This window comes from Eptatretus burgeri, chromosome 15 (genome assembly GCF_056783735.1).
Source record: "Eptatretus burgeri isolate ZD-2024b chromosome 15, Ebu_testis_v1, whole genome shotgun sequence".
Taxonomy (NCBI): domain Eukaryota; kingdom Metazoa; phylum Chordata; class Myxini; order Myxiniformes; family Myxinidae; genus Eptatretus; species Eptatretus burgeri.
Genome location: NC_140975.1, coordinates 8,019,907 through 8,043,856, shown reverse-complemented (window position 1 = coordinate 8,043,856; position 23,950 = coordinate 8,019,907). Strand labels below are relative to the sequence as shown.

Genomic DNA, 23,950 nt, shown 5'->3' with positions numbered 1-23,950 from the left:
CGACTCAAAAGGCACGGACCAAACTATACTTACCACAGTAGAGCTATGTATTCCCCTCCCCCCCGTTTCCCCCTTTTCCATGTAACACTATGTATACATGGGAATGGCTTTCATTGAAAATAATGAGTTCTTGAGGTTCAATGTAAATGCCATCAAAGGTAACATTTAATGCTGAGCGAGGGAAACAGAAATGCTGAGTTATGAAGAAAAATAAAAATCCTGCTATTGAGGGCAGCAATTTCATAAATTTTGTGCAAATGAAATTCCTGGTAGGAAATCTCAGAGGTTGCACACTGTCCTTTGAGTGGTCCAGTCTGTGTTAAATTCCCGACCAGTCAAAAGAGCCGATGCTTTTCAAGCAGGGAATTCAAAATGTTCCAAACGAAAAACAATGTGAGATGCCGACGTACGGCCATCCCACCAAAAATGGAGTTCACTCCATGTAATGGCTTTTTGTTCTGATCTCACGTGGTGACAGAACGTCTTTGAACTCTTCCACGAGCCTCGACTACGTATGCAGGAGTATATATATATATATATATATATATATATATATATATATATATATATATATATATATATATATATATATATATATATATATATATATATACACACACATATATAGTCAGAATTTCTTGGCAATTTTTATGGAACTCCCATCACTCTCCCCGAACTACCTTTGCACATAATTCCATGTCACATGACCATAAAAGTCCCAACAATCATACACCGAATTCATGATCCCTCTGCAACAGCCCATGAACCATAAACATAAGTATTTCGTCTTCGCTCGACAAGCAGGGTGGGGGGAGTCGTGCGACAGCAGGTGTCACGTGATGTATTGGAAGGTTTCAGGGAGTGTGGGCAGTGGTGCGAAGTGGGGAGGGGGCGGCGAATAAAAACGCGACAGACAGGACATCACGGGAGAAAATCTCATGGAGACGGAGAAGCAGAAAGTGGGTCAAAGCGGGACGAGACGGGCGGCGTGGTCTTTAATCAGGGAGAGGCAGACGTTCTTGGTGAAATCTTTAATAAAGCCGACGCGGCGTTCCGAGCTTTCAACCAGAGCTGGATTTCTGAGCTTTGTATGGCGAGGTCGGATTGAAGTAGTACAAGTGAGACAAACAATGTATCATTTCGTGTCGGAAAATATCATGGGTGAGCAAAGAGGAAGGATCATGAGCAAGTCCTCGGTTTGAGATGAAAATTTTAATGAACGAAACGAATACTCCCCATTCAGAAAAAAATAGTTTCTTTGCAATAACGTTGAACTTTTCACTGAACAATTACCCATTGTTTACCCCTCTGATTCATACGACAATTACCGTTTGTGCTCCACTTTGGTTTATATGTTCCAGATCCACCCCTTAATGCTTACATTCAACTTAGAATCACACATTATGACTGTTCACGTGGCTATGGAACACATTAGAATGTAAGGAATAGTTGTTGTATTTACATTAAAAATGACGATAGTTAGGAGCTCGTTCTGATCACTCTTTCTTGCTTTGCTTGAGTTATTTATCAGCTTTGCCGAGGTAATGAATATTGCTGCGAATTCGTGCCCGCCGGCGTGCGGACGGCCACGTGACTCGAATCGCGGCACGTCGCCCACCGGACGGACAATTCAGTCGTGACCCTCTTGGACCAACGCCGGGAGCTAGTCACGGGTGGGGGTTGAACCTCACCACGATCGTGCCAATTGCCCACCCGCGCAGGATAGGGTTGCTCGCCAAATTCGATCTACCGAAGTACCTGCGCGAATGGTCGACCGGGCGATCGCACCACGCCACAGGCCGACTCCGGACACGAACTGCTTAAGCGGTCCGTTCCGTGCTACGGTGATAACCGAGCGGTGTTATCGTCGGCCTCGACGGTTCCGATTAATTATCGGGCGTATTAAGCCCACTACGAACCCTTTACGTGAAGCAGGATGGAGGGTCAATTAAAAGGAAGGAGACGAAGCGAAGCGGGAAAACAGTTCAACACAATGCACATTTATTCCACGGCACACGGAAAGCACGTATACACAGCCACAATAATCAAAATGCACATATAAAGCGAAAGCAAGAGTTAAACCGAATACGCGTACACACGGCAACACTTATACAGTTCTACTTTAAAGACGGCGCCAACACACATTCATTCAAAAGAAAAGGAAAGAAGCCACCCTCAAAGATAAGGGGGCAGACGGGGCCCGTGGCCCTTTATGGCGTGGGACTTGGCAGACCGAACGAGTCCGAAGAGACCGTTGCAGGTTACCTGCACCCTCACGGTGCGATGGTGGGCGAGCTCTCTCCGGCGCTCCTTGTACGAACACGCAGGTCCGCGCGACACAGCTGGCAGAGCGGCGCCTCCAGTCCGCGTCCCCTCCGCGACGTCCGGACTCTCCACCGACCTCAAGCTCCAACGAGCGGGTCGCTCTACGGACCGCTTCTCTGAGACCCAGACGGGCAGAAGACCATGAACCGCCGACTGACACCGACACTCTCACCGACCGCCCTGACCTGACCTCCTCGAGCGGCGCCTCCGTGCGCCCTTTTATTTCCCCGGCACCCCGCCCCTCCCTTCGCGGCACGCGGGGGGGGATGGGGGGGAACATTCCACCAGAGAAATCGGGGCGGGAGTTGAGTTCCAACCGTCATTCTTGTTTACCAGAGAAATCGGGGTGGGAGTTGTTGTTGTTCCCCTTTTGTGTTCATGGAGATGTTGATGGTTGCTGGCAGAGTGGTGAAGATTGCGTGGTTGTTGAGAGGCAGGTGTGGTGGTGGTTGTTGTGAAGCGGCGGTGTGGTAGGTGGTTGTTGTGTGATGGCGGTTGAGACGTGGTTGGTTCAAAATAAAGATAGAACAGAAAAACGCCTAACTAAAAGCGTCGCAGCCCGAATGAAGCACATAAATTCCCTCTAAACAACGGGTTTGGGGCTAACTACACATGTACTTAAGAGATATCTCACCTACGGGACCTGAATGGTGGTTTGCGAATTTCCACAGCCGTAACAATATAAACTGAAGGTGGCCGGAGGTTATGTTTTCACTCCTGTCTGTTTGTTTGTGAACAGGATATCTCAAAACGTGATGGATGGATGTAGACCAAATTTGGTGGGTAGCTTGTGTGTGTGACAAGTATGAATTGATTAGATTTTGGTGAAGATTCGGATCCAGAGCTACGCCATCAATGGGATACGAAACGTAAACTGTTCAGTCTGGCGGAGGTATGTGCTCCACTGAGTGCCATTCTAGTTATGTACGCATGTAGGATTCACCCCAACTTGTGCTTTGTGCTTGCAGTCTGCAAGCATGTCCCACTAGTGTGTGTAAATATTGTTACGGATCTGGAAACCATGTGCATACAACATACAGGTGTCGCAAAAGTTAGTTCTGCCGTTAAGTACATGTGAGATAGAACCTCTCCTTTTGTCTAGTGGGAGAATCAAAGGTGTGCGTTGCGACGGTTTAGGTAGGTTATATCTTCAAACCACATATCCTCCAACACCATATCCAGCGGACCATCCAGTCTGCTACTGAGCGAGCGCTTCGCTCGCTCAACCCGAAACTCCACCCAGGAAGGGCATGCCGTGGACCCCTGTCCAATTGAGGCGGATGGTGACATGTGCTTCACTGAAACCCCACCCAGGAAGGGCATGCCATGGAACCCTGTCCAATCAAGGTGGATAGTGGCGGGTGCTTTACGGAGCACCGGCCTGTACGAAGGCTCTTTTGTTCCCTTTCGTGGGTATGAAAGAGAGGGGCGTGTCTGAAGAACGAGTAGAAGTGCGAGAGCTGTGTGGATCCAACGAGAGTGAGAAGAGACTTCGTCACCCGTCCGACATCACCGCTACCGCCAGGAATATAAGTCGGTTGCGCGCCATCTCCCTGGTGTTCCACGGGGAGAAGTGGGTCCTGTCCGTGACCCTGATCTCTGCCCGGGGACTCCCTCTGCTCCACGCAGGTTCCTCCAGATGCACGAGTCCCCGAGCGGAACACCATTGACAGGTGCCGCACCGCGGAGCACCCCCTACCTCCAGCGTGCAGGTACCCCGCTGAATTGTGACCCCCAGCTCGTCTCTCCTCCGGCTGTGGGGGTCTTCAATAAAGCATCTGCGTGTGTCTGACTTGACCACAACCTTCATCACCTGTGATGTATTAAAGTTTATCGACTGCATCAAAATCTGCACTTATTAAGGAGGTCTACAGTGGGGGGGGGGGGGATGGAGGGTTGACTCCCAAAATAGGTATTTGCTCTCTTCTCTGAAACTGCACACACAATTTTGATGAAACTTTACCACAACATTCTTCGCCCTTGATGTAACAAAGTCTGTTAATGGAATAAATAAATTCAGGGTCTAAGGGGGTCTTTGAGTGACTTTTGCTCCTGATCCAGGTGAGCTTCAGGACAGGTGGTCCTATTTTTATATACAGTAAACCCTTTATTCCAGGTTAGGTTCCTGGAAAATGTCACGATAGTTAAAACTGCAATAGTGGAAACCAAGGGCCAATGGGAAAAGGGGTGATCTGTTTCAGGGCTTTGAGAAAATATAGAGGAAGGTCGGCGGCAGCCAGAAATAAACATGTAAATTAAAAAATATGGTATAAAATAAACAAAACACAAGGCTTTTACCTTTTAATTTTCTAACAAAACAGTGAGGTGGATGAGGGTATATATTACATACTTGAACTGTACTGTGTTGTCAATAGAAAACACAACACTTAGCTCTGGATGACGATGATGATGCTGTGAGAGGGAGGAGGGTGAAGGTAAGAAAGATGTAGATGTTGAACTTGCTATGGTTGTTGGATCATCGGGAGCACGACAAAGTCACCTGCTGCACTGCCACATAAAAGAAGGGTGAGACGATCCTTAGCTACCTCGAGCCAGAGCAGATCTTTCCGGCTTGGACAGGAAAGCATGAGATGGCATACTCTTCAAAAATAATCCTGTCTATTCGACCTTAAAAACCTGCTCCAACATAAATCCCTTTGCTTTGATTGGTTCTATGAGTTGTGGTGGGTAGTTTTTCGCAGCATCTTTGGCTGCCATGGTTGAACTGGAGCCTTCGGTCCCGAGTGGCACATGGAAAACATTGGTAAGTCCGCATTGGCTTCTCCTGTACACCGGCCCACTCAAAGGCATTTTTTGTTGTCGTTGTTTTGTCCTCGATCAAAACATTAAGCACTTTTTCCATCCTTTCAATAAGAAGATCACGGGACTGGAAGGAGATATTTGTGCTTTGCGGCGCGGGAACACTTGCACCAATATTTGACTCACTTTCCTCCACAGTCGATCAAATGATCCCGTAATGGTAGCCCACAGATGCTGCACTTTCACCACTTACCAACCTATCTAACAAATCGATTTTTTGCACAATGCAATAACCTTTGTCTGCCTTTTGGCACAACTAATTTTGTCTATTGTTTTACGTTTGGGTGCCATTATTAACTATTGGGTGTGTACTCGATCTTGTAGGTTTTGTATTACAGGATCTCTGTATGTCATTTCCTGTTCTATGATGATTCGTTATGAAATTTTGCTTTGTTCCTGTATGCTGGTCTGATAACTACAATTAATGGTGCAAAAGAAACAAGAAAAGGCTCATCATGGGAGGTAATCGTTCATGTGGATGCAAACGATGACTCGTCTCAACTCAAAACCGCAATTGGTCGAAACCCGCAATATTTGAAGGTTTACTGTATATAGATAGCTATAAAGCTCTTTCTAACCTCTCACTCACACACATAAATGTTTAGTACCTACTAGGTGGGGATGAAAGCTGAAATTTTGCTTACTGCTGAAACTTGAAGCCCAGGAAAAAAAATAAAAATAAAAATCACAAAACCCTAGGAAATTGTCCGTAAGTGGAATTATCCACGAATAACGGTTGGTTGGTTCAGCCTCGCTCTGCGCACTGTGGGTCACGTGTCTCAAGACAATGGGACGTTACGTGATCTTGCATGGCATGATTGCTCCCTGAGGGAGCTGGTGTTTCTCGGTTTTATGGTGGTAGGATTAGAGAAGTGCATTTGGGTTTGTATCATTTGTAGGTGATGTACAGTGAGTGGCAGGAAGTCGTTTATCATTTACAGACGATGTACAATGGTAAACAAGTGTTACGGTGTACGTTTTAAAGCGTTGCTTGTTTACACAGAGTCGGACGTCTGTATCAGGCACCATCGTCAAGACAAATGTTCAGAACATGTTTTCGTTCCTGCATATTTCCCTGTATTTGCGATCCACGCCACTGGAAATTAACCCAGAAATAAAGAATGATCGCTTTGTCCCAGCAAATTACACAAAGGTACAAGGCTGTATGTTGGAAAATCGTCAAAATACAAATGAGATTGCCTCAATCATTTATCCAAAACATCAAAGGAAACAATTTCCCACGTTTTTTGCGTCGCTGTTGTGTCGAAATATCCCACCCAGTAGAAATACATGTGTGCGCCGCTGAGGAAGAGGCATGCCCCTGGAGTTGCCAAGAAACCAATTAGTGTAAACTCCGCCTCTGAAATATAAAGCTCGTATTTGTTGAAAAGTCAAAGATATAGTAAAAAGGTCAAATACATTCCCTTACAAGCATGACCCACTACCTTTGGCCATGCTGAGTGTGAAGCAAAGAAATACGTGGCACTTCCATTTTTTTTCGGTCGTTGGTGGGCCTTGTTGTGGATTCGACTGTGGCAAGTGCTGGAGTGTAGAGTTTAAGTATTGTCTGCTTACCTCTGCCACCAAAGGTGGACAGATGGTATGTTTTCACCCCTGTCTGTCTGTCTGTCTGTCTGTGAGTGGGATATCTCAAAAAGTAATGGATGGATTCGGACGAAACTTCGGCAATCCCTTAGATCAGCAAGCATCAGCCTCTTCACTCTCTGCAGATCTGGATAAAGTCACAAGTTGGTCTAACACGTGGAACACGTCTTTCAACCCTGACAAATCTCACACTCTCACGATGTCTCCCCGAAAGGACCATCTGGAACCCCCCCCCCCCCCACATCTACTTTCTCAACAATCCTCTTGAAGAAGTCCTTTCATTGAAGCTTCTGGGTCTCACTATCTGCCATGATCTTTCCTGGGAAAGCCACATTTCCAACCTGGCCTCCAAAGCCAGTTGCTGACTGGGCATCCTCCATCGTGCAAAGTCCTTCATTCGTACACCTGAGCTCCTGACCACATATAAAGCTTTTGTCCGCAGCCTGATGGAGTCCTGCTCGCCCCTCTGGCCTGGTGCTCCCGTTTCACCTTTCTCGGCTTCACGCTGTGGAAACCAAGGAATTTAGGATCATTGGTATCTCCTGCAATGAGGCTGAGTCTTTGGCTCTCTCACTCTCTCATCGTAGGTAGGTCGGTGGTCTTTCTGTCTTCTACTGTCTCCTCTCTGGCCTCACCCCCCCGCCCCATATTTCCACAGGGTGCTCAAGGTCTGCCAGTAACCCCCTTGTGGTACAACTACCAAAATCAGGAATCACTGCTCATCTTCACCGTTTCATTCCTGTTTTTTTCCACCTTTGGAACAAACTCCCTCGCTCTCTTCAATCCCACTCTTTCCTCCAGGTCTTCAAAACAACTGTTCACCACCATTTCATATCTCCCCCCATCCAAAACCATGATCTTTTCTACCCTCGCTAATCCACCACAAACCCACCTCCTTAAAATTCCCTGCTTTCCTTCCTGAAAGTCCCTCTCGTGTCCATCTTGTTTACTCTGTGTACCCCATCCCAACCCTCCGACTTGCACACATCTCCTCATGTCTCTGTTCCACACAGTTTCTTCTTTCCTTCCCCCCCCCCTCTCGTCTCCTGCTCCCCTTGTTGTAGTTATGAGCATTAGTTCTCATACGAGCCTCGACAGTGTATACAGAGTATGCAAAAAAAAAAAAAAAACTTGCTGGACAGGTTAGGTGTGTGACAAGGACAAATTAATTCGATCTTGGTGAAGATCCAAATCCAGATACGAGAATGGTTTTAAAAAATTTTAAACTGATTCTTTATCATTGAGAGATGAGATATATCTAATATAGCATGATATTTCAAAAAGTTGTGGATGGATGACAAAACTTGGCGGATGGGTTGAGTAGTTCAGAAGAACAAGCCGATTAAGATTTTGGTTCAGGTCCAGATGCAGATCCGTCATATCAGTGGGATACAAAAGCTGTTCAGCCTGGTGGAGGTATGTGCTCCACCGAGTGTCATTGTAGTTACATATACAGTCGGACCTTTATCAGGCACCCTGGTTAAAACAAACATTCCGAACATGTTTCAATCAATGTATAATTTCTCTGTATTCACGATCTACAGTGCTGGAAATTAACCTGGAAATAAAGAAATATCCGCATTGTCCCAGTAGCATGAACGCAGATACAAGGTATTACGTTCAAAAATCGTCCAAACACAGTTGAGAATGCCTAAATCAATTATTGAGAAGATCAAACGAAACAATTTTATTATCCCGTGCATTTTTGCATCACTTTGGTGAAAAAATGAAATGCCCAGGGTATGCCGAGAAGAAAAGGGAGTGGAGACACTCAGCTGGGCGAACAAAGCATGCTTGGTCCCACCCTCTTGGAACAGTCAAGGGAAGTGGCTCGGAGACAGAGTTTAGAATTTTGGAAACTGAATTTTTTTTACCTCGCCCTGGGTGACAACATTAAGAAGCACTTATGTTCCCTGATATCACTAGATATTTGCGAGGGAAGCATGCCTTTCTTGTGCAGGTAGTTCATCACAACTTGGAGCTCCGATTTCTCCATGTTGACTGAATATGGAGGAGTTCCCCCACTTTGAGTCCACAATCTGGAAAATCTGCAAGCAGACATATTGAATTAGCAAGGCATATCATAATAGTGAGGAGAAACCTTTATACTCTGTAACTTTCATCATCCTACCATTGTCTATAAGTAGGCTAAGCCACAAATAAAACTGATCACCGCTTGTATCAACTTGAAAAAGCAGTCACCTGGCCAAGATTTGGGGAAGGTCATGATATCATTGCTGTGTACCTCCATTTACAGACAGTGTTACCATGGCCCATAAAAGACTTACTGAAGCCCAAAAATGGCAAATTTTTTGGATGAACAATGCTGTAATGTCCTTTTTTGGTACCCAGAGTCAAGGTTCATGGAATAGCTGGAACAATGAACGGATCAGGGCGCAACAGAACAAAAGGAACAGTGGAGAGAGTGAGGGGGGACACAAACAGCAGGGTTGTAGGACAAAATATAGAGACTTGGCCAAACAATGGGTGTGGGGAGGAATGGGAGGGGAAAGGCAGGAAAGGATGCATGGGGTGGGCAAGATGCATACAGAAGGGAAATTTAGAAGGAGGAGGGATTGGGGAGGGATTAACGAGGATAGAAAAGATCATCGTTTTGGATTGAGGACGATCTGAGATGGTGGTGAACAGGTGCCATGAAGGGAAGAATGTGATTGAAGAGAATGTGGAAGTGGTGGTTGATGGTGGACCGTGTGAACCCTACAGAAATCTGGTGGAGTGGGAGGGGGGAAGGGTGCTGACAAAGCACGCAGAGGGTGCAAGACCAGAAAGAAGGTGGTGGAAGACAGAGACCACTGACCTGTCTGCGATAGCGAAGTGATAGACTCAGCTTAATTGCGGGAAATTCGAATAATCATGATGGTCATGGCGTCAAGCTGAACAAGACTGGCTGGCAGGGAAGCCAGCCCAGAGGGGAGAACAGTACCCCTTTAAGCTGTGAATGAAGGCCTCGTAGGTTGATACGAGTCCAGCTGTGCCAAGGAAGGATTTTGTACGACGGAGGAAGTCCAGTCAGTGGCTGGATTTGGAGGCCAACTTTGAAATGTAGCTTGCCCAAGAAAGTTCATGGCTCAGAGTGAGACCTAGGAGTTTGAGAGACTGAACTTCCTCAAGAGGATTGTGAAAAAGTAGATGGGGATGGGGGTGTTGGGGGGGGGGGAGAGTAGAGGGCAGTTGACAGATGGTCCTTTCGAAGAGAGATAATGAGTGAGATTTGTCTGGATTGAAAGACATATTCCAAATGTTTGACCATCTTGTTATTTTGTCTTACAATGTCTGAAGTGAGGAAAGTGTTCTACATTGAAAATGGACATAAATTTGGCTTCGACCTGAATGTTATCACCAGCTTCATCCAGAAACATCAACCAGGCAATAATGTTCGAGAAGGTCCTCAATCTGGATGACACAGGGTGACCTCTAATAGAGAAAATGTCACTTTCATTAGGTTTGTCAGACGTATTCATTTTGGCACAAGCGCAATGTCGCACATGAATGGAATCTCCCTCGGAGGTTATCCCCGTGAACTGTTCGGAACTGGCTTCATGCTGCACTGGAGGTTACCAAGCTGCAGGTTACAAATCCAGGAGATCGATAAGACACAATTCTTCTCACCCCAGGACCCAGAGTAGACAACTTGATATGGTGTTGGGCACATCAACACTAGAATCTCGCATCCTGGAGGAAGATCCGTTGGTCTGATGAGAGTACATTTCTCCTGAATGTGACGAGTGATAGAACAGGGGTTTGGCAGCAACCTAATCAGCTTATACACCCAAGAACATTGAAGAGACAATCCCGTTTGGTGGCGGATCCATTATGATGTTGGGATACCTGTTACAATTGTAAACATGACCTTGTCACTGGGCAGGGTAACCTCACAGGCAAAAAGTCCCTAAAGAACAATTTGGGTCATGTTGTTCGATATTTTGGAAACCACGTACTTCTCACAATACCTTTATTAATGGACTCGCAGAAGCCAATGGTAAAAACACCACTATATATAAAATAAAAAATAATAATTAAAAAGCCAACACTCGAGGTCCCCCACCTTTTGGGTGGTTTCGATCTGTGTAATATGAAACCAAAATCTTGAACGGTTTTTGAAATATCAGTTGGTTGGACGGAAGCTCATTTTAATGTCAACCATCTCCAACCTTGTCAAAGGCTCGGGGGACAAAAAGGAACCTTTTATTCTTTCCACTGGTTGAAAGAGCTCAATAAATGGGAGGTTATCTATTTCTTAACAGAAAAGAAAAAAAAATTGGGGGGGGGGAGGGGGGGAATGATCGAGGGAGTTGGTCTGTGTCGATATACCACTCTGGTTCAATTAAGTTTTCTCTGATTGAAAAAAGTATTTATAATTTTCCCCGAGGTTTAGATTACTTTGAACATTTAATTAATCATTTTTCTCCCCGAGGAGCATTTCTGTGTTTCAGGGTGGGACAGACAAACAGAATTAGTATATATATATATATATATATATATATATATATATATATATATATATATATATATATATATATATATATATATATATATATATATATATGTATATATATATATTTTAGCGGGGTATGCTCACACGTTGTAAACAATTATGAACTGAGTTTCCCCATTGTCACAGGTCTCTCACCTGCATCCAATTTCGTTATATTTATACATTTTCTTTTATTTTTTTTTTCATTTTCAGATGTTTTCTGATGATTCTGTGTTTTTTTTTTCCCGGTGTATCAGCTTCAATATCCGCGGGCATGCAAAATTTCAGCTTTCTCCATCACCCGGAAGGTACCGATCTTTAACATCAGTCAGTTAAGTGAGTCAGTGGTTAGAATGAGCTCGATATATTATACCAGCAGGGTATGCTTACACATTGCAAGTGATAACGAACTCTTGTTTCCCCATTGTCTTGGGTCGCTCACCTGCATTCAATTTTTTTTAAAATTCATTTATTTATTTTCATTTATTTCTATTTTCATTTACGGATATTTTCCCGGTGTACGTCGGCCCGCAAAATTTTAGCTTTCTGCATCACCCATAAAGATACCGATCTTAAATATCAATCAGTGAGTCAGTCAGCGGTTCGAAAGAACTTTATATTATATAACAATGGCAGAACACACCATTATCATAAAGTTACCGACTTCTTGCGAAAAAAAAATGTTATTGCAACATTTCCCTGGCCAACATAACTCCTTGTATGCATGTCGCATTGTAGGATGTATATTTAAGAAAAAGGAACCTCTTATGCAGACTCTGGTGCAGTTGGAGGCTGCTTTACACACATGCAATGGCAACCACTACCCTCCCTTTGGATTCTCGCTCGTGGCTTCTACGGGGGATGAGAAGGAGGGTTGCAGCGGTCATTCGTTCTGATGATGCTTCACACGCATTATTGACCTTTTGAGACATTCGTTCCATTGTGGCATCATTCAACCAGTCCTGAGGTCCACATGGCCTGGTACGTTGTCAGCAGCCGCAACGTAAAGTCATCGTGTATTTTTGATGTCAAACAACGCCACTTATCGACATTCTTATTTTGAGTTAAAAAAACATAAATAATTAATTATTTTTTTTTCAATAAACCACAAAACCTCTGAATATGTCCCATTGTCCCATGATGTGATTTATCGAGCATGCACACTGTATCGATGTATGGTTATATGTTTTTGACCACGTTACGGTTTCGAAATAATTTCCCGGATATTGCAATGATCGAGGAAAATGCAGTCCGTGCTTAACTTATGTTCCGATGTGCATGTGCACACATGTACAAGTGTACACGTACACACAAATGTAGGCCAAACTAAAGGGAAAAAGTGCAACGAGACAACAAACAAGGCAATTATGTCTCCATTGATAAAGTGCGCAGGCATTTGCCTTTGAGAATTAATGAGAAGGACAATTACACAAGAAGCCTACCTGGCAGGTGCATCTCCAGCTGACCATGCTCATTCTCATGGATACAAACATATTCTTCCGTGACTTGTGTTACAATTGTCAACTTCAGTGCCATTATACAATAATATAATATCAATAATGTTCTGTTGTCCACCTTTTATTGTCATGATAATATGGTAACAATACAGGAGTTGGCAGGATAGCTTAAAGGTGTGTTCACTTGTCCTTGAGCTGTCTCACCTGGGTTTGAATCCCCACCCATGAGCTATAAACTGCTACCCTGGTGTTTTGCACGCAGGCGAGGTATCAAAGTATGTCATCCCTCGGAAGGGCATTAAGCCGGGTGTCCCGTATGCAAGCACGAGACAGTGGAGGTGAAAGATCCCACAGGTGTCTTTCGCGAAGAGTAGTCGAGTTATCTCCGGCACCCTGAACTAATTACACATTTCTTTCACTTTTGGTATAACTTCCAGCTTCGCCAGAAAGAGTCGGGTCAAAACGTTCCTCAGCCGACCCCACTAAAAGGTGGGAACATCCGGGGAAATTAAGAGTAGTGGGTAATTGTAGTAGTATACAATAAATTGTTCTTCTTATTTAACTGCCACAATTTTCTTTCTTGTGAGGTCGGCCGAGGGAAAGGTTGGCCCGAGTCTTTCACGAACCTGCTGGCCAGGCCTCATGTTCAACTATTTAGGGCAGGAATTAGCAATTTGTTCAACGTGCCGGCGAAAGCTCGCCTACTCTTTGTAAAGGACACCGTGGGATATTTAACGTCCATCAACAGATGTTGGTAGACAAGACGCACGTTTGGGGTCCATCCGAGGGACAGCGCACACATTGATGAATCAGCGTGCGAAACATCGGGCTGACAGTTTATAGCTGGGTTGGGAATCAAACCCAGGCTCAACAGCCTCGAGGCAAGTGTGCGTACCTCGAGGCCATCTTGTCAGCCCCATGCAAGTAACAACACAAAAGGTATTTTTAGTAGTCTATTTACTCACGTGGAACGGCAGTTATATAATCCAGAATTGTTTAATTATTATTATTATTATTATTATTATTATTATAAGCAAGGACCCACGGAACATCCATACAATGTAAAATGTGACTTCAAGTACTCAACTTACCCCATACCCTCTCACAAACTATGTCATCATTCCCCTCCCCACTCCAAAAAAACCACTCCACACCGCAACTCAACACTCCCGCCCCCTCCCTCCGAAGGTCCTCAACCCCCATCCCCACCCCAACCTCACTCTCCCAACTCTGTCCCACATTTGCACCCTCTCCCCAGCTCCAAATCCTCACCCTTCCCAAACCATAAGGTGTCGATCCCCTCCCCACTTCAAGCCTTCAAATCCGATCCCCAACACAACTCCTCAAGCCACCCCTCCCCAACCACCAAAAGTCAACACAACACTCCCCCAATCAAAACTTTAACCTCCCCTCTCCGAATTATGCTCCATATTTGCTATCCTCCCCGACCCCCTCCCAACCGCAACTCTGTCTTCCCCACCAACTTCTCAGTGAAGCAGACGGGTATTCCCACATCGATCATTACATATTTCTTCATTAGTTCATCAAAACAGCAGAATAGTTAATTATTTTCCCTCCCCTATCATGCTATCACCGACTTCACGGAAACTAAACGAAACAGCGAGATGTTATGGCCATCATGGTCACCCGTCCAACTCGCAATCCCATAAGACGTGCAGAAACACCATGAGCGGACCAATTGTGCCAATAAACGACCCAAAACCAGTTTTCTTCCTGATAAATGTCATTGATACAGATCGTCAAAAATAAACGATGGTGGATGTTTCCTTTCACAATAAAAAAAAAAACCTTTATAATGACATGGATTTTATGGTCGCTGTTTGAGATGTTAAAGAGAAAATAGCCGGAAATAATAGCAAGGACCCGCGTATGCTCCACAGTAAAAGCCCTGCTTGATGTAATGCCACATGGTTATTTGGGTGGTGAATGGACAACAGACCTCTCCCTCGATAACTGAAGCCGACCTTCACAAGGCCCATGATGCCGATCGGCTCAAAATCATGTTCACTGCCACTTTGGTTGTTTTACACTGAGGGAAAACTTACAGAGAGGGCATGGCGCCCGCATGATTTTTCAGGTTGAAATTGTCATTGGAGTCAGGCCAGCTGTCCAACCAATGGGTGGAATGGAATGCTACACACAGATGGACGAACGAACAAGAGTAATATTATATCGATTCATTACATCAATGAAATAGTGGAATATTTCATTCTTCACGTCATTGACTTCAAGCCTTCAAACCCCCTCCCCACCCATTACGGTCGCCTGTCCATCTCACAATCCCATAAGGATATGTGACAATAAACAACCCGAAACCAATTAACTTCTTCCTGAACAAAGACACACACACACACACCGACTTACCTACCTACCTACCTACCTGGTGTTGGCTTAATGGTGAGGGTGGGAGGATTGTGAACCAAGGATCCTGAGTTCAAATCCCATTCTACTGTTGAATTAATACCAGGTGGGGTTGACTCTGCCTCTCATCCTTCCGAGGTAGGCAAAATGAGTGCCAGCTTGCTGGTATCCTGTGTCGGAGTGGTGACCCATCCAGGACTGTACCCAATAGCCAAGGAGACTGCTTAGACAGCACCAACGCTCTGCACAGAGAACGGTCCCCATGGATGGATGGATAATATAAAGCTCTTTGTAAGCACTGAATCACTGACTGACGAACTCATATTAAAGATCGGTACCTTCCACGTGATGTAGAAAGCTAAAATTTGTGTGCCGATGAACATCGAAGCCGGTACACCAGAAAAATTCACAGAATCGCTGGACAACATCCATAAATGAAAAAAACAACAAAAATGAAAGAAGAAAAATGCAGGTGAGTGATCCGAGACAATGGGGTAGCAGGGTTCGTATGCTTACACAATGTGTAAGCACACCCCACATATTATATATATATACACACACACACACACACACACACACACACACACACACACACACACACACACACACACACACACAGTTAACCCTTACAGTAGATTAAGGCATCAATAACTTTAGTTTACACCTTTCCAGTCCAAGGGCCTGGGAGACCCGGCAGACGTAAGTGTAAATTATTTTTAAAATCGTTTTATTATTTGTTATCCTTTTGTAACCAAAGTCGATGCTGATGGATAAGTATTTGCTCAAAAAAGTGATTCATTGATCCTTTCATTTGGAAGATATCTCCACAACTTTATCAAAAACTTTACACCTTTCCAGGTGTCGGGTCTGGGAAACCCACAAGACCAACAATAAGACCCATAAACTCGTGAAACTCGTTAAATCATGAGAATAAAAAGAACACGCTTACCTTTAGCAGAGGAATCGAAGCGGAAATCCGAACTCAAAGATGTTAAAACCACCAAAGGGAAGTCGACGTGAGAAGTCGATTCGAACAGGAAAAGCTCACAGGAGGATGTGGAAATTTGGTTTGTGTGAATTGCTCTACTCCGTGTGCAGTGACACAACAACTCGGAAACAAAACTTCCAACTCATCACAGCGAGGAAGAGCAGATAACCGATAGCTGATAGCCGGAGCGCAGATCCGTTGGACATCCAAAGTGGTCCTTCTGTGTGTCAGGTCGCTGCATCCTGCTGATGCCCAATGATGAACTCACGAAACAAAATTGGAATGTCAGGTGATCAAAAGTAGTGGATAATTAAAAAAAAAATTTTAAATCAGAATCACGGTTCTTGTCGAATATTCTCGACATGAATAAGGCGGGGAAAAAAACAACTTGCCAGCTCGGCCAAGTTAACAAGAACCAGAATGAGGTGGAATGTTAGCTTGGTTAAATCAAAACGGAATGTTAAAACCAAGAGCATGAAGTCCCCACATTATTTGCTTTATAAAAACAAACCGACCATACGTGGACTTGCAAAGAGAACCCCGTTGAGTAGTTATCAGAAAAACCCGCTCACTGACTCTGGACCAAAACTTCCTCAAAGCTTGCTCTCTCAAATCTCTCCCTATTTGGCCTCAAGTCAACGTCACATAACCAATAAGAACTGGCTATTTTAACCTGGTGTTGGGTTTTAGTGGTTCGGGTGGTGGCTTGGGATCCCAGGGTCCTGAGTTGAAGTTCCGTTGTCTGCTGAATTAACACCAGGGGGTTGACTCAGTCTGTCATCCTTCCAAAGTAAGTGAAACGAGGACCAGTGCAGCAGCCAAATGGCTACACACGAAGGGAAGGGGTATTGATGGATTTATCTGATCTGCTATTTGGGTGGTGTATAAGTTAAGAACGCTGTCTCCATCGCTGGGGAGATATCCTGCACACAAACAGACAAACAAACAGACAGACAAACAGGCAGAAAGGGGTGAAAACATAACCGCCTTCACCTTCGGTGGTGGAGGGAACTAGAAACTTACTGTTTTTAAGGATGTTATAAAGGACACAAACAACAGGCACGAATAACTAATGTGTAACGTGTTAGATCTGGTGGTGTAATCGACACTGAGTAAAACAGCAGTAAAACCTGTATTTAATTAATTTCTACGACTTTTACAATCTTTATTTTATCGAAGTTGAATAGCAAGCTATCATGTGCAGCCTGCGGCTGCTGGTTGCATCATTTTCTGTGCCCCGATACCAGTACACTGGTACTCATTTCACCGACCTCAGAAGGATGGCAAGCTGAGTCAACCCACCTGGTATTAATTCAACAAAAAAAAACAGGAGCTCAAACTCAAGACCCTAAGTTCATTAAGCTAGCCACCCTAACCGCGAAGCCACACAAGGCTTCAAATTGAATTATTTTCTTGAATACTCGAGAACACAAATCACCTTCTTTGTACTTCCAAGATCCTCCAGTTTAGCAATACTTGGACGTGTTAAATAAGGTGGTGTATAAAACTGCTTCAGTCGTGCTAAGCTTCTGGAATTATTTAAACAACTTTAAAAATTATTACTTTGGTTTTGAAACAAATTGAAGTATATACCTAAACATTGCATGGGTAACATGTTCTATGAACTTTATAGTTCTTTCTGTGTCTTTATCTGTCTTTGTCTGTCTCTCTCTGTCCTCCAAAGGGAAATAAAATAAAGAATCAATACCACATGCACAAACCGATTCCAATATGGATGTGTACATTGAGGTCCACCAGGAAATCTTGAAAGATTAACACATGGCTAGGTTTGGCATTGATTTGTGTGGCGTTTCCATCTGAGCACTTACTTCATGACCCCAGATTCAAATCCAATTTTTGTATTTTTTTGTTTTGTTTGTTTATGGATTGTTTGCCAATCACAAGGCCAAAAGGCCACTCAAAGGTGGGGGCTACAAAAAATAAATTGTGAGAAGGGGAAGCATGCGAAAGGAGAGGAGATATCTATTCGCATCTCTCTTAAACTGGGAAAGGTTTTTTTTGTTGTTGCTGGGAAACAGGATGTACGAAGGAAATTCCAGAATTGATTAGTCGATTGTATTAAAAATTCATTCAATACAGGTAAAGGTACATTGGTATCAATAATACCCTGCCTTGCATGTAGTACATGCATAAACTCTCCCATGAGCATCAGACACAATCAGAAATACAAAAGAAAACACTCGATTACAAACTTCACAGGAAAGACAAAAACATTGAGACAAAATACGACAGAAAACACTTCTTGCACCGGGATAATACGGACCTTTACGGGGTGACTTGCCCTGCACGGTTCGATGAGTAAGTCTGCCATGTCTTGCTTACAGCTTTATCCATGATTGACTCGACCCAAACAGAAAAAAAACTGTTCCATTAAAGCACCCAAAACACACAATTCCTTGGGATCCAGTACTCTCACTTCCTCACTATGGACATGGAGTGAGCATCCAATGGGAATATGGTTAATGGTGATCGCCAGACAATAGGCTTATAATGACTTCCATGTCAACCATAACTGCAAGCACAGAGGTTGTAACAACCATAACCCAGAGCACAGCCACTGTGCCAACCCTCACCTTAAATACCTCCAAAATGTTAACCGCTAACTCCTAGCATAGCTATCATACCAAAATTAACCCCAAGCACAGCAACCGTGCCAAAGCAACCCCAAACACAGCTACCATACCAACCATGACCACATTCACTGCCATCATGCCAACCCTAATCCCAAACACAGCCACCGTGCCAACTATAAATCCAAGCGCAGCCATCAATGCAATCCATAATCCCAAGCACAGTCACCTTGCCACCCATAATCAGAAGCACAGCCATTGTAGCAACCCTATCTAAAAGATCAGCTACCATGCCAACCATCACTCCGAAGACAGCTGCAGTGCCAACCCTAACCTCAAGCACAGCCAATATGTAAACCTTAACATCAAGCACAGCTACCGTAACAACCCAAACCCGAAACAGCGCCGTGAACACCTTAACCCTCGCCACTGTACAATTCCGAACCAGATTTACTGCTCCCATGTTAGGTACTCCTATCAAGTAACTGCTGATGGATATGAACTCAGGACTGGCAGCAGAAACTACCCAAACACATTAAACCACAGGGCCGGCCAAACATACTGCTGGGAATTGCAATTGTTACCTCTGCCACCAAAGATGGATGGAGGTTATGTTTTCACCATTGTTTGTCTGTGCCTGTGGGTGAGCAGGATATCTCAAAAAGTTATGTACGGATTCAGACGACACTTGATGGATGAGTTGGGTAGGTGACAACAACAAGCCAATTCGATTTTGGTGAAGATCGGGATCCAAATCCGGTCTATCAGTGGGATACAAAACGTAACCTGTTCATCCTGGCAGAGGTGTGTGTTCGACCAAGTGCGGTATACTAGTTCCTGATACATTCATTCTCTTCTTTCACATTCATCGAGCTTCGTTCATCCTTCACCCCTGCTTGCGGAGATGCACTGTGCAATTAACCATTATTATTGTGCCAAGACTTGGGATGTTTGAGTGAGGTCCATGGTTTAGGAGGAGATTGGGACCATACTCTGTGCAGATTGTTGGTGCTGCCGAAGCAGTCTCTTTGGCTATTGGGCACAATCCTGGACGGGTCGCCACTCCGACACAGTATACCCACAAGCTGGCACTCATTTTGCCGACCTCGGAAGGATGACAGGTCCAGTTAACCCCACCTGGTATTAATTCAACAGCTGAGCGGGATCCAAAGCCTGCCACCCCAACCATTAAGCCAACACCAGGCATATGGTTTAGCTATTACTATTATTATATCACGACACGCATCACTGGCATAAAACGATTTCAAATGAACACCTGGACTGAAATCCGTTGTTTCAGTGAATGTTGCAGAAATCTAACGGAATATGAAACATTTTGTCTTAATGATGGCACCAAATCACGAAAAGGCAATGTATTGCTATGACGTTGAACATACACTACCCGAAAACATCACTTGGGGCATTTCATTTTTTTTGTCTACAAAGTCGAGGCTCGTGGAGGAGAAAGAACACAGAACGGATCAGGATGTAACAGAACAAAAAAAAAACAGTAGAAAGAGAGGGGGAAAACAAGCCAACAGCAGGATTTGGGGATGAAATAGACCTGGAGAAACAAGGGGTGTGGGGAAAAATGAGGGGAAGGGGAGGACACATCAGATGGACAATGGATATAGCTACAAACTCTCAGAAAGGAAAAAATGGGAACTACGAAAAGGTGCGCTTAGGCGGAAGGGGGTGGGGGGGTAATGGGGTAGAAAAGATCATGATTTTGGATGGGGGATGATCTGAGATGGTGGTAAACAGACCCATGAAGACCCGGAAGAGAGAATGAGAATGAAGAGAATCTGGAAGTTGGTTCCACAGGCAGGAGAAAAGAGGAACAAATGAGTGGAGATGAGCAGTGATCCTGGATTTAGGGACTTTCTCCAGAAGGGGATTAATGGTGGACCGCATGTACCCTGAAGAAATCTGGGGAGAACAAAGCACGGAAATAGCAGAGGGTGCAACCCCAGAAAGGAGACGGTAAAAGACAGAGACCACCGAGCGGACTGCGATGTGAAACTGATAGGCCCATAAACATTCTGCCAAAAAACATTCTGCCACACCTGTCCATCCAAAATTCTGTCGAAAAATATTGAGCAGAGAAGAAAAAAAAATTTTGAAGACAGGTAAATTCAGGACATAAGTTAAACAGCAACAACAACAATACAAACAATAACAAGTCAGACAAATAATAATAATACGATTTAATTATTGGCAAAAAGAGTGGCCAATAATGTTAAAATATAAGAGGGGACTGGCGGTGCGTTTGACCTGGTGTCATGTAAATGTGCACAAGGGGAGAGATAATGGTGCAAAAATGATTCAAACAGAAAATGTACATGAAGGTGAACTTTATAAACAACAAACAAACAAAAAAAACAAACAGAACTAAAGAATTCATAGAACACGTGACCCCATGCAGTGTTTTTAGTTTATACATCAATTTTAATAAAATGATTGGTTCACGATCACCAGCCAGAGTGACCACTATATTCGTTATGTCTGTCTGTCTGTGTGTATGTTGGGTAGTCGATCAAGTGGAAAAAAAAAAAATTCCAATTTTTTTTTTTTTTGAGATTTGTTCTCCCCTTATTATCAGTATTTATAATGGCGATTTCAGTTAATACAATGGCGATTTCAATGAAACTTGGTTGGTAGGTTCATACCATGACCTAGTTGTGTGCAAATGAGAACCGTTGCTATAGAGACCACCGTTGCCCAGCAACGGGACTTTGAAATTTTTGAAAAATCATAAAAAAATTATTTTTTCGAAAATCAAAAATCTGGCCACGAGCGACTGTGGGCAGTACATTCAGCCATATTGTCAAAAATTTCCAGCCGGATCCTATGAAAACTGTCGGAGAAGATAGACTTTGAATGAACCCTGGTTGAAAACAATTTAAAAAACGAAGTTCGTTATATCTCAGAGACTATGAGTCAGATATACATGAAACTGGTATGGGAGGTTCATGGTATGTCCTAGTTATGTGTGAGAAAGAACCGTTGCTATGGACCCCTCCGTTGCCTAGCAACGGCCGAAAAACCTCTAAATGTGGGGGTATTTTAACGAAAAAACAATCTGCAGCATTAACCCTTGAAGCTAGAATCATGAATTTTCTTGTGCTTAATCCTCAGGACATTCCCCATCGAACGGGCCCATCGCGTCAGGTTATATTGGGTAGGCGACTACCCATGTCAGCCTACCGGCTTGTCTGTCTGTGTGTATGTCTGTCCAGAGCATAAGTCCGTGGACTTTGATCCGATCTTGATGAAACTTGGTTATGTATTCGATATCAATGTCTAGTTGTGTTTTCCTGGATGAGGGCATGCAACGCCCATTGTGGGCGGAGCCATGCCCAAAAATAGCCATTATTAGGGGGTAGTCGGATTAAAAATCTATCTTCTCCTCGGGAATTGACTGAATGGAATGGGTTCTTCGGTATTTGAATAGCAAAATGAATTATCTAAAATTTGTTGTTGTCCGATTTTTCATTTTCGTCCCAAGGTCAAGGCCACAAGGTCAAAAACTTAGAAAATTGTGAATTTTGACATAAAAATCATACGACCGCCCAAACTTTGAGAGCTCGGATGACAATATTTTTTATGCATAATCTTGAGGTCATTCTCCAACTAAAGACTTGAAACCATTTTGCTCTATCTCGAACACCTTGCCCGTGGCGCCCCCTTCAAGTTTTTTTTAATGCTGATTTCATCAAAGTATGGATAATCTGAGGAGTGCGAAATGCCATATAGCCTACATGACGTTATATGTTCCTGGAATGTTCCAGGGGAAGTTTTGCACCAAAGGTCATAATCCTTGACCTTTAAAGGCCACAAAGGCCAAATTTTCAAAGTTGTGGAAATCGAACAGGGTTTTCGACCTTCTTCGACGAACTAACTCCAATAAGCTATAGCACATATCCTGTTTCCTTATTTTAATGTACACAACATTGTTTTGTGACCTTTGAAGGTTATACAAAGGTAAAATTTTGAACGTTGTTGAACGAAACCGAGTTTTCAACATTTTGCAGAGAATAACCTGTCACTCGTACCACATCATGTTAATCATTTTTCATAACTTGGTCAAAAATTATCACATTGTCTCATCCTTGACTTCTGAAACAATCCACATCGTCAAATACCGCTCGTGAACCATTGTCGTCTTCAGACTTGTTACAGCGTATGCGCTGTATACAATTGCACCGAGTTTGAAATGTCCCCAGTGTCTACCACGTCTCCAGTGTCCCCCCCACACGTGCCTCAAGACAGCCAATGTCGGCCGTCCGGTAGATGGCAGTGCGTAACCTCGATGGAAATGGCGACAATTGACAGAAATACCCGAGTATTTCAATGGAAATTTGTGAAACTAATGTGTTATATTTGTGAAAACCATTGAATTTATTGCTTGATGGAAAAAAAAACAAGAAATGCGCCCCTCATGTACGAACAAACGAAAGACGTCATTTCCGCCCACCATGGCATTTCGCGCCGAACGCTGAAAGCAAATTTCTTCTTATGCCATCATTCTTTTGCGGCCCCCTGCCACGCTATATCGAACGATTTCATTCCTTCTGTTATATATAAAGGTGCTTATCACAATAATAACAAAATTTTTACATTTCAAATATAAAGTACGCTTTTTAATTGATTTTCAACTGAAAAAGCATAAATTGCATATTTTAACATTAGTGTACTCATTTGCTTCACCACACGTGCTGTATTGAAGGATTTCACTTGTTATTTTAAAGATTGTTAAAAAAATTAATTCAGGAAGTTTAGCGTTATTGATTCAGGCTTATACACCACCATATTTAACATATAAATGTAGACGCTCTTGGAAGTGACAAGAAGGTGAGTTGTCTGATACACTGTTTAAGTATATCATTCAATTCAAACAAGAAGAAACAGAAATCAGAGATTGCAGACCCTCGCCAGGACTTGTATTGTGTTGTGTTTGTATTGTGTTGTGTCATGTATTGTGTGCACTGTTTGTGTGCTGGTGTGTTACGTAATTAATAATTAGACATAGCCGCAACTGACATTTTATAATTGCTCGCAGTGATGACCGGGTACCAAGATGTCTCGCTTTGATCGGACACCTGACCCTGACACATGATGTCTATTATTATTCAATTGAATTCAGAATGGGATAAAAGTAAATTAAATTCAAATCACATGGAAGAGTAAATGGGTACAGTCCTGCATTGGAGTTATCAGAAGTTAAAAAAAGAAAATAAGTAAAAAAACACAACGGCTGTACCTCTGAAAAATTATCGCTCCTCTC

At 43.6% G+C, this 23,950-nt stretch overlaps 1 long non-coding RNA gene across 1 annotated transcript in view; it reads right to left on the bottom strand.

Annotated features, from left to right (window-relative positions):
• Window positions 1–7,827: 7,827 nt before the first annotated feature.
• The window catches only part of LOC147011446 (uncharacterized), a 21,809-nt gene continuing 5,686 nt past the window's right edge, over window positions 7,828–23,950 (bottom strand). Inside the window, exons 2-3 of the long non-coding RNA XR_015051549.1 lie at window positions 12,008–12,097; window positions 7,828–8,798 (exon numbers count right to left, since the gene is read on the bottom strand). This is a non-coding gene — a long non-coding RNA (uncharacterized LOC147011446). The remainder of the gene's footprint in view (window positions 8,799–12,007; window positions 12,098–23,950) is intronic.